Source organism: Xenopus laevis, chromosome 2L, assembly GCF_017654675.1.
Source record: "Xenopus laevis strain J_2021 chromosome 2L, Xenopus_laevis_v10.1, whole genome shotgun sequence".
NCBI classification, from domain to species: domain Eukaryota; kingdom Metazoa; phylum Chordata; class Amphibia; order Anura; family Pipidae; genus Xenopus; species Xenopus laevis.
Window position 1 is genome coordinate 92,653,309 of NC_054373.1, and position 11,061 is coordinate 92,664,369.

Genomic DNA, 11,061 nt, shown 5'->3' on the forward strand with positions numbered 1-11,061 from the left:
GATTCGGCCTCTGCAGGGTAAAGGAATCCACAGAGAGCGCGGGACAAGCGAGCCGTAAGCCACATTTCGCCTACCTTCCTGTCTAGCCTGAGTAAGGTGCAGGGTTCCTCGTTAGTATAGTGGTGAGTATCCCCGCCTGTCACGCGGAGACCGGGGTTCAATTCCCCGGGGAGGCTGGATTTTGCCCCTCTGAGAGGAACACACCGGCCGCCTCGACAGCCTTGTGATGTCTTTGCAGGATGGCGCTTTTCCGCCAATGGTGTGCCCACCAAGAAAAGGGCTTTCCTGTTTCTCCCGTGCCACTTCTCTACGGGAGCCATGCCACGGCGGCCCCTTTGAACTGCGCCTGGCTTTCGGCCGGTTAGCTCAGTTGGCTAGAGCGTGTGCTAATAACGCCAAGGTCGCGGGTTCGATCCCCGTACGGGCCAATCCTTATACCAGGCTCCCTGACAGCTCGAACCCTACCCTGGGCTCCTCCTCGGCCCCCTAATCTGGGAGGCACCGCGGCACCCTTCGAGGGTTTATAACGTCACATCTGCTATGCTTCGGGACCCTGCAGGCATGGAACGTTTTTGCAGCCGGGCTCACGGGAATAAGCGTGTTTTTTGATGCACTCTCCATGCCTTCCAAGGGGTCAGTTGCCTTTAAATTCACTTTTTATGTCCTGTAGCGAGTGCTGTTCTGATACGGATTGCAATTGGTCTTCATTTTCTATTATTTGCCGTTTTTGCATTCTTTCGCTTTTTATGTTCTGCAAGCTCTCCACTTTGTCATTTTGGCAGCTGTCTGGTTGCTTGGGTCCGATGTAACCTCGCAGCCAGGCACTGGTTTGAAAGTGAGGCAGGAATATGAATAGGCGAGATGCACGATTGAAATATAATGAATACAAAGTAGGAATAATGACAAAATTGTCGCCTCACGGACCAATAATTTCTTTCTTTTTAAATTTTGTTGCTGCTGGGGTCAGTGACACCCCCCATTGAAAGCTGGAACAACTCAGAAGAGGAAGGCAACTCATTACAAAACTATGAAAAAATGAAGAGCGATCGAATATTTGCTGAGTAGAGGCCACTCTGCAGTGGAAATAGGTGCCGGCGGAAGCAGAAAAAAAGGGTTTCGACCTAGTTGCCGCCACCCAGCTTTGCATTCATTCGCTAGAGGCTCTGATGAGGTAGGGGAGACTCACACAATGGATTCGGCCTCTGGCAGGGTAAAGGAATCCACAGAGAGCGCGGGACAAGCGAGCCGTAAGCCACATTTTCGCCTACCTTCCTGTCTAGCCTGAGCAAGGGTGCAGGGTTCCTCGTTAGTATAGTGGTGAGTATCCCCGCCTGTCACGCGGGAGACCGGGGTTCAATTCCCCGACGGGGAGGCTGGGATTTTGCCCCTCTGAGAGGGAACACACCGGCCGCCTCGATAGCCTTGGTGATGTCTTTGCAGGATGGCGCTTTTCCGGCCAATGGTGTGCCCACCCAAGAAAAGGGCTTTCCTGTTTCTCCCGTGCCACTTCTCTACGGGAGCCATGCCACGGCGGCCCCTTTGATCGACGCCTGGCTTTCCGGCCGGTCAGCTCAGTTGGCTAGAACGTGGTAATAATAACGCCAAGGTCACGGCTTCGATCCCCGTACGGGCCACTCCTTAATTTCTTCCTTTTTAAATTTTGTTGCTGCTTGGGACAGTGACACCCCCCCCCCCCAATTGAAAGCTAGAAAGACTCAGAAGAGGAAGGCAACTCATTACAAAACTATGAAAAAATTAAGAGCGATCGAATATTTGCTGAGTAGATGCCATTCTACTTAGGGAGAAAACTAATATTGGAGATAAATATCTGGAGAGATCTCTGGAGAGTTGCCCATGGCAGCAATCAGCAATTAGATTTAAACTAAAGCAAAGATCTGATTGGTTGCTATGGGCAATATCTTCAGAAATCTCTTTAGATATTTATTTCCAATGTAAGTAAACATGCCCCTAATAGTTTACCAGAAGGCGAACCACCCCTTTCAGGCTTGATTGCCCAACAGGCCCCTCAGCACAATTCTACTTGCCTCTGGCTCAGATTGACATCTTCAAAGCTCCCGTATCTGCCTTTGGGCTTCTGTTTTGTCTTTCTCCCTCTGTATTAGAGCCAACCTGGCTTCGGGCTCATAAGTCTGCTGCAAGTCATCGAACTGGTGATTCAGAGTGCTCTGGTATATGCATATCTGCAGAGGAAACAGGCTCCAGCGGGAGAAGGATGAAAAAAAGGATCTCAACCTAGTTGCCGCCGCCTGGCATTGCATTTCTAGATCTTAGAAACCATCTTTTCTAAGTATACTTCTCTGGGAATTAGCTAATTTCCTGTCTAGAACTATGTCATACATACATAAATGGCAAGGTTCCTAAATGAGCAGTTCTCTACCCAAGTTAAGGCAGCTGATTCGGCGCACAGTATCTGCCAGTGTATGGGACCCACCTAATGGCCCACCAATCCGATATCTGGCCAAAAATCTTCAAGATGTGTACGGAGCATGTTTGACTTGTCTGTTGGTACGAGGCCCTCATCAGCTAGTTTATGGAATTCTCACAGTTCCTATTCCCACCATTGTAATCCAATTGTCTGTCCATAAGGCCAATGATCACATTAAGCCTAATATTGCCTTCCTTAGTGTATAACCAGAAATCGTATTTCTCAGAAGTCTTTATAGTTAACTCCATGGTATATTAGGTTGTTTGGGTGCTGTGTTCCATTGAGAGTGTTGCAGTCCACTATTGCCTCAGTTATCTAGGTCCCCTTAGCAAAAAAATGTTTTCGCTTCCGCACTAGTGCACTCCCAAGCCTAACTTGTGAAGGTTGTTCATTGTGAGTTGCATGCATAGTGAGTACGTCTCCCAACACAGCCGCAATTTACTGCCTTCCCTGCCCTGCACCTGTAACCACAGGATCCTTGGGTTTCTGGGCCCCAGTGGCCACAGGCAGGGCCGCCATTAGAAATCACGGGGCCCCGTACAACAAAATTTTCAGGGCCCGCCCACCCGGCCCCCATGCCCCACCCTAAATCGCGCCCACTCCACACCACAGTTAAAAGACCACATAGACATCAGTGCTAAAAAAAGTAACCCCCCACACACAAGTTATAAAAAGCTATTGATGGTCAGGCCCCCTTATAAGTTAGAAAAAAACTGTGGTGCCAGGCCCCCCCATAAAATTTTTTTAAAAAAATTGGTGGTCAGGGTTAAAAAAGTTAAAAAAAAAATTGGTGATCAGGGCCCCACTATAAGTTAAAAAAAAAAACATTGGTGGCAGGGCCCCCATAAAAGCTTTTTTTTTTTTAAAAAAAAACATTGGTGGCAGGGCCCCCCCAAGTTATAAAAAGCCATTGGTGATCAGCGGCTCCCTGCATGTAAAAAAAATTTGATGGCCTGGGCCCCCCCACAAGTGATAAAAAGCCATTGGTGATCAATGGCCCCCCTGCAAGTAAAAAAAAATTGGCCAGATCCCCCCAATAAAATTGCTTGCCCAGGTTTTGTGTCTAAGGGGGGTTGGGCCGGCCATGCTTCACTTACTTGATTAGCTGGGCCCCCCTGCTTTCAGAGGCAATACATTCGGACAGATATCAATCGGGGAAGCCTGTCGGAGGGTCCTCACACATGGGCCAATAAGCTGCCGACTCAGTTTGTCGCCAACTGTTATCGGCCCGTGTATGGGGGCCTTAAGAGTCAAATGATATTATTGTCATTATCGCCTGTGACTGTGCAGAAAGTATCCTGGCACAGCAGTACTAAAGTATAAGTATTCTCTAATGTACCAAATTAGTAACTTTTTGGTATTGTCCAAAAGGGATCCAGAATGCGGTGAGATAATCGCTGCTTTTATTCAGTTTAATGTGTCAAAAGCCATCCTTTTCATCCAACAATGACAAGACTTTTACTTTGGGTTGACATTATTTTTTTCTATGGCAGGCATTGGATAAAGTGCCGTATTAAAATCTTCAAATCATTCGTAGCCAATTCCGGATAGTGCTCCCAGACTCTGTCAAAGACAGCCTAGTGAATTACCCTCTATCTACTAACCTGGATGACCTCATGTCTCTAGCCATCCAAGTAGATAGAAGACAGAGGGAGAGAAGGGGTGAGAGGGGAACTTCTTTTCATTCTGGGATTACCAATGTTAAGTCTTTCCTTCCCAATGTGGTTACTAATGTCAAAACTCCTAATCCCTCTGTGCCTTTACCTCAGGAAGAACCTATGCAACTGGGCATATCCCATCTAACTCCTGAGGAAAAGGCCCGCAGGCGGAATTTGGGTCTTTGTATTTAATTTGGGGAAAAGGATCATTTTCTAAATCTATGTCCTAAGAGGCCGGGAAACTTCCAAGCCTAAATGGAGAAGGGGAGCTCCATTTGGGTTTCCTCTCCCCATTCTTCCTCTAGGATTATGATACCGGTTAAATTAACATGGCCTACGGGCTCTGTCAAGGTCTCAGCTTTTGTGGATTCTATTGCAGAGGGGAATTTTCTGGATGCTGCCTTCACAGTAAGGTTTAATGTTCCTTTAACCTCTCTTAGCCCTCCTATGAGAATTTTAGCGATGGACAAAAAACCTTTAGGTTCAGGCCTGGTAACCAAGAAAACTGTAGTTCTATCCATGTGTTCCAACAACTCACACTTTGAGGAACTAGCCTTTTTCATTATTGAGGGTGCTTCTTCCCCTCTGATTTTAGGATTACCTTGGCTTCAGGCACATAACCCACATGTAGATTGGGTAACAGGGGAGATTCTCCAATGGGGTTCTAAATGTAAGGGTTCTTGCCTTCCTCCAGTGGTGGCAGTCTCGTCCCTTGAGGGGTTACCTGCAGCTTATGCAAGCTTTTCTGATGTGTTCTCTAAGAAGGCCGCAGAGATCTTACCCCCACATAGACAGTATGACTGTCCAATCAATCTTATTCCTGGATCTACTCCCCCTCATGGTGAAACTTACCCTCTCTCCTTGCCTGAAGCCCAGGCAATGAAAGAATATATCCAGGAAAACCTACAAAGAGGTTTTATCAGACAAAAGATGGTGGTCTTTCTTCCCTGTATAGACTACCCGAGGTCCCTCGGGTAGATTATTTGTTCCAGAAAATTTGAGTGAACAGGTTTTGGATGAAGCCCATAAATCCAAAATGGTGGGACATCCTGGCATCGCTAAAACGGTGTCCCTTTTGTCTCTAAATGTTTGGTGGCCTTCCTTTAAGCAGGACGTCTGAAAATTTGTTAGTTCTTGTCTTATTTGTCAGAGGTCAAAATCCTCTAAAAAATTATCACAAAGGTTGTTAAGGCCACTTCCAATTCCTGACAGACCATGGTCCCATCTTTCAATGGATTTTATTGTCAATCTTCCTTCCTCTCAGGGAAAACTGTTATTTGGGTGGTGGTGGATAGGTTTAGCAAAAGAGCCACTTCATTTCCCTCCCACACTTCCCTTCTGCCAAAACCTTAGCCGAATTATTAATTTCTAACATTTTTAAGTTGCATAGGTTTCTTGTCAATATTGTTTCTGACAGAGGGGTACAATTTGTTTCAAAGTTTCCTGCTCTTTGGTTGGTATTAAATTTTAATTTTCTACCGCATATCACCCTCAAACAAATGGTCAAACCGAAGGGTTAATCAATCCCTTGAGCAATTTTTAAGGTGTTATGTGTCTGACAAACAGTCCTCATGGGCTGAACTATTGCCCTGGGCAGAGTTAGTTTATAATAATGCAACTCATTCTTCTACTGGTGAATCCCCATTCTTTATTGTCAACGGTTTACATCCCAAAGCATTTTCTTTTTCTGGTTCTTTGTCCCCTGTACCCTCTGTCAACTCTTCTATTACACAATTTGCAAAAATTTGGTCTGGGGTGCATGACTCTCTTTCTGCAGCTACAACCGCTCAGAAAAAAGGGGCTGATAGGCCTCGCAGAGAGGCAACCAAATATCAGGTAGGAGACTCTGTATGGTTGTCTACAAAGAACATTAAGCTTGAAGTCCCCTCTCTCAAGTTGGGGCCCAGGTTCATTGGTCCATATCCCATCATTGAAATAATTAATCCCTCTTCTTTTTGTCTCAAACTGCCTGATAATTTCAAAATTTCTAATTCTTTTCATGTCTCTCTTCTAAAGCCAGCTTCACAGGTAAGTCAATTGTCTGTTCCTCCCCCAGTATGAGTTGAAGGTCAGTCTGAATTTGAAGTCCAAGAGCTCCTCGATTCTCGCCTCGTGCGAGGTAAGCTGCAGTACTTGGTCAAATGGAAGGGTTATGGCCCTGAGGAGAACTCTTGGGTTTCGGTTAGTGACATCAGGGCTGAGCGTCTCAGGAAACTATTCCATCAGATGTTTCCTGAGAGACCTGGGGGTCCAGTGGCCCCCCCTAGAGGGGGGGTGATGTAACAACCTACCTTGGTGGTCTAGTGGGAGGGGGTCGGCAGGGACGCCTGTGATGGTGCTGGCAAATGGAGGGAGTAAATACAATACAAACAATGTAGCTTGGTAGGGAAGATATGGCCAACTTATTTATATGGTTGGAAAATGTAAGCTTTACATGTCCTTTAAGTACCAATATAAAACACCATAGACATGAAAGCTATAGGTCTACTGAACCGTTTATTGTCCATTGTGCAAAAGTTTACTAAAGTATGTGTGTTCACGTATTTACATTTCAGTTTTGTTTAGCAGGTGTATAAGGCAGAGAAGGCCTTGGCATTCTTTGTTTTTTAGCCAGTGGAGAAGCATGCAAACATGACTGTGTAGCCTGTCAGTTACTTGAATAGAATCTACCAGGGCCATACCTTCTATATAGGCACCAAGAGCAGCAGCTTTATGGGGACAGCACTCAGGTTACTGTACAGAAATAAAAATATTTGAATTTTTTGTTTTTTTAAACCACTCAACCTGCCACCAAACACCTGTGGACAAGGACAAAGTGTATGCTACAGGTATAAGCCTTAAATGGCAAAACTACAACAAGGGGAATAAAATGATAATAGAGGACTGTGGTGCAGAGTTTGTAATCTCCTGAGAATTGTGCATATTGTGAGCTTCCGATAGCGAAATCCAAGGCCACGGCACAGAATTCAGCACAGAAGTGGACACTGACAAAGTCTTTCATGTTTAAACTCCAGCTTTGCTAGCTTTTATTTTCAACAAAACACAATTCTTCAGCCCATTGGCCCCCCATGAGGGGGGATCACATAACATAAATAGTCCAGCTTCACACCCTTACTGGAGTTCTCTTTACTCACTTTTGAGTTTTGCGCTCACTGGCTTTCAGCAGACCATAAATCCCAGAATCCTCTCTGGGCACACTTGTCGCCTGGGAGCGGTTTCTCTTGTACTCACTCCAACTCAGGGGAATCACTCTTATTACCTGGAGCTCACAAGCACATGTGGCCCCTCACCCTCCTCCACTCCAGGAGGTCTCTAGAGGAAAGTAGCACTGAGGTTTTCCTCCACACCTCCTTTTAACTACATCAAACCTGTAGCTACTTACTTAGCTGCCTTTAGCTTGGAGCAAGGAATGGAAGCACACCCTGCTCTCTTCCATCCAATCCAGGGACCCTTAACACAGCTTTTACTGAGCTGGAGCAGAATGAAGCAGCATTACTTGCTGCAGCACCACACTTTTCCCTGGAGTTTTGAAATCACCAGCTTAATGCTGGTGAAATACACACAATATCGTGCCCTTTAGACACCCATATCTTACAATATATACAATACCTCACTGATTACTAATATTATTATTCCATCACATCAACTTTTGCATATAGGTTTTCCTTTAGAGAAGGATAATTATGTTGGTTTGAAAAAACCAACATATTGTTCTTCGACTTCACCTTATTCTTCCACTTCTTATTCTCGTAATTCTTAGCGACCCCCCCCCTTCTAAAAGCTACTCCTCCTACAGTTTTATGGGTACAGCACCCAAACTCTCTGCACTTCATCAACCTATAGCGGAGCAGGTTGCTTGTGTCTATTTGAGGTGGCACTCAGAACACCCCAATTATTTCATTGACTTTGACAGGGAAGATTTTCAAATGGCTGCCACTGTTACAGCTTTGAAGATGCACTCACCAAACTTGAATCATATAGTCATGTGCTTAAACTGAATGAAAAGGCAATACTGGTTGGACGACCAAAAGTGGGAAGAGCCAATAACTGCATTAACTTGAATGGGAAAATTAAAACTGCAGCCATTCTCAAACATTTGATGCCAGTATCCCCAAACTTCACAGTTGGTCACTGGGGGACTAAGGTTTAATGTCACAAAAAGGGGGCGGAGACAACAAAAGCCAATCAGATTTCATTGAGTGGGTTCACATGTTTTTTTCCAACTAACATGAAGTTTGTTCTCAAACTTCCCTTTCTAGTTTGCACATGAACTTTTAAATGCACATGAGTAATGAAGCGTCTAAACCTTTTGTCAAACTTTCCACTTCTAGTAAAGAGACATGTGTCACGCCCCTTTCAAAGTATATTCTTTCCAAACAGCAATACTGTAAATACCACTGGCTGGTTGCTAGGTTAAATTGGGCCCCAGCAACCAGATAGTTGTTGAAATTCCAGCCTGAAGAGCTGCTGAACAAAAAGTGAAAACATTTTAAAAAAACACAAATATAAAAAATAAAGACCAATTGCAATTCAATTTAGAATAACACTCTCTACATCATACGAAAATTTAAAGTAAAGGTGAACAACCCCTTTAAAGTATCTTTGCTCATTTAAACTTTATTACAGCTACCCCAATAAATGCAAGAGAATTCTTCAACAATAATTCTTCCTGATTATGTATATACAACTCATTGTTCTTTGCTTCTGCAGTTTGAGCTTCAAAAGAATGTATTAAACATAGTTTGGCTAAAAAGGATCCATTTAATAACTGTTTGGCCTTCTGGTATTTTATTACAATACAACTTAATATTATCTAACATACAGAAATTACTGTGCAACTTTTAGATTCCTAATACTGAGTACTAGGAATCTAAAGTTGCACAGTAATGGCTGTATGTTAGATAATATTAAGATGAATGATGTAGAGATGGTAAGTAGGATTCTCAATGGCAAATCATTCTGGATTGTATTGTAAAATAAAATGATGTTATAAGTTACCGAGGAGTTCCATCAGGGCTGCCATCAGGGGGGGGACAAGTGTCCCGGACCCGGGCATGAAGGGGTGCCCGGCAGTGCTGCAGTTTTGAAAAAGCCGGGCCCCCTTGCAAGTGCCGAAGATTTGCGGCCAGCCGAACAGCCGAACTCCCGAAGCGGTGAAAAGACCCAAAGGCACGAAAATAGCCAAAGCCGAAGTCCCGAAACTGCGAAAAAGACCTGAAGTCAGGAAAACAGCTGAAGTTCAAGTCTAGCGATGGGGGGATTTTCGCGAAACGGTGCCGGCGTCTCGTTTTTGACGCGGGCGCCCGTTTTTGACGCCAGCGTCCGTTTTTTCGAAAAAAAAATTTTGACACCGGTAAATTTTTGACGCGAATTTTCGCGGGCGTTTTGCGAATTTATTCGCGGGCGTTTTGCGAATTTATTCGCTGGCGGCGAATCGCGCAAATTCGAATTTGCGCCTGGCGAATAAATTCGCCCATCACTATTCAAGTCCTGAAGCGGTGAAAAGACCCAAAGTCACGAAAGGAGCCGAAGTTGAAGCCATGAGTTCAATTCTACTAAACACCGTTTTGCTTTTTGTTTTTTAATCCCCTGGCCACCAATGTATTATTTCAATATTCTATAGGCCCCTGCCACCAATGTTTTTTTTAAAAATATTTTTGGGGCCCCAGGGAGCCCTGACCATCAATAGCTTTTTATAACTTGTGTGTGGGCGGGGGTTACTTTTTTAGCGCTGATGTCTGTGTGGTCTTTTAACTGTGATGTGGAGTGGACGGGGTCTGGAGTGGGGCTTGGGCGTCAGGGTGGCTGGGGCCCGGGGGGCCATGAAAATGTTGTTGTACGGGGCCCTGTGATTTCAAATTGCGGCCCTGAGTTCCATTACCATATAAAAGCTTGAGGCCGAAGGCAGAGTGTTTTTATACAGGTCATGAAACTCCAAGGTGACTCCTAATGTTCTCATATTTTTCATATTTTGCAACAGGGGGTACTTTTATAATTAATACACCAGTTTCACAGAGTCAAGTGACAGAGATCACTAAGCTTCTATTATAACTGATGGCATCACTAAGCACCGTTTATAAGTTTATCATTTACAGGATATTCATGGCTCTTGTGTATATATTTATATATTGCAGACATGCAGACAGTGGGTAGTTTGAACTTAACTAAATGATATTTGAAAATTTCTGCATACAATGCATTATCTCCCAGCACCACGGAATGCCGAAAGTTCTGTGTCTATTTAAGAGATTCAGTGATTAAGGGTAGGACTACATGGACGTTTTCGTCGCGATCCGACGCGCTGCAACAAAACTAATAAGATAAGTAATGGAAATGCCGGATGAAGTCGCAGCGTTGATGCGACACGTCTGTCGGATGCAGACGCAGTGTACAGCGTCTGCATCTGACAGTTGTGTCGCGTCGGATCAACACTACGACACCATCTGACAATGCATTCACTTACCTTATTTCCGTTGCATACGATTTGACGCTGGCATATTGTTGCAGCGCGTCGGATTGCGCCAAAAACATCCATGTAGTCCTACCCTAAATGCTGCACAACTGATGAAGGGGCACACCTCTTAAATGTTATGTATCCACTTTCTTAGGGCTCTTACTGATGAGCGGTTGAAGCTGCGCTCCCCTGCGTTCCGTTTTTCTGCGTTCAGCCGCAGGGGAACGCAGGAATAGATGCATTAGGTTTTTTTCAATGGGGCTGTACTCACACAGGCGCATGTAGGCGCCGACCGCAGGAAAAATGCAGCATGTTGCGTCTCAACCTGCCCGTGGCGCCAGTGTGAGTACAGCCCCATTGAATTAAACCTAATGCGTCTATTCCTGCGCTCCCCTGCGGCTGAACGCAGAAAAAACGGAACGCAGGGGAGCGAAGCTTCAACCGCTCGTCAGTAGGAGCCCTAACACAGTCACCCACAAGCATATATAGCCTATATTGAATTG

General features: G+C 44.9%; 2 non-coding genes across 2 annotated transcripts; both read left to right on the top strand.

Annotated features, from left to right (window-relative positions):
* The first annotated feature begins 355 nt into the window (after positions 1–355).
* On the top strand, positions 356–428 carry trnai-aau. The gene has a single exon. It is a non-coding gene; the product is annotated as a tRNA-Ile (tRNA).
* Positions 429–1,300: 872 nt separating this feature from the next.
* Positions 1,301–1,372, top strand: trnad-guc. The gene has a single exon. It is a non-coding gene; the product is annotated as a tRNA-Asp (tRNA).
* The last annotated feature ends 9,689 nt before the right edge of the window (positions 1,373–11,061 follow it).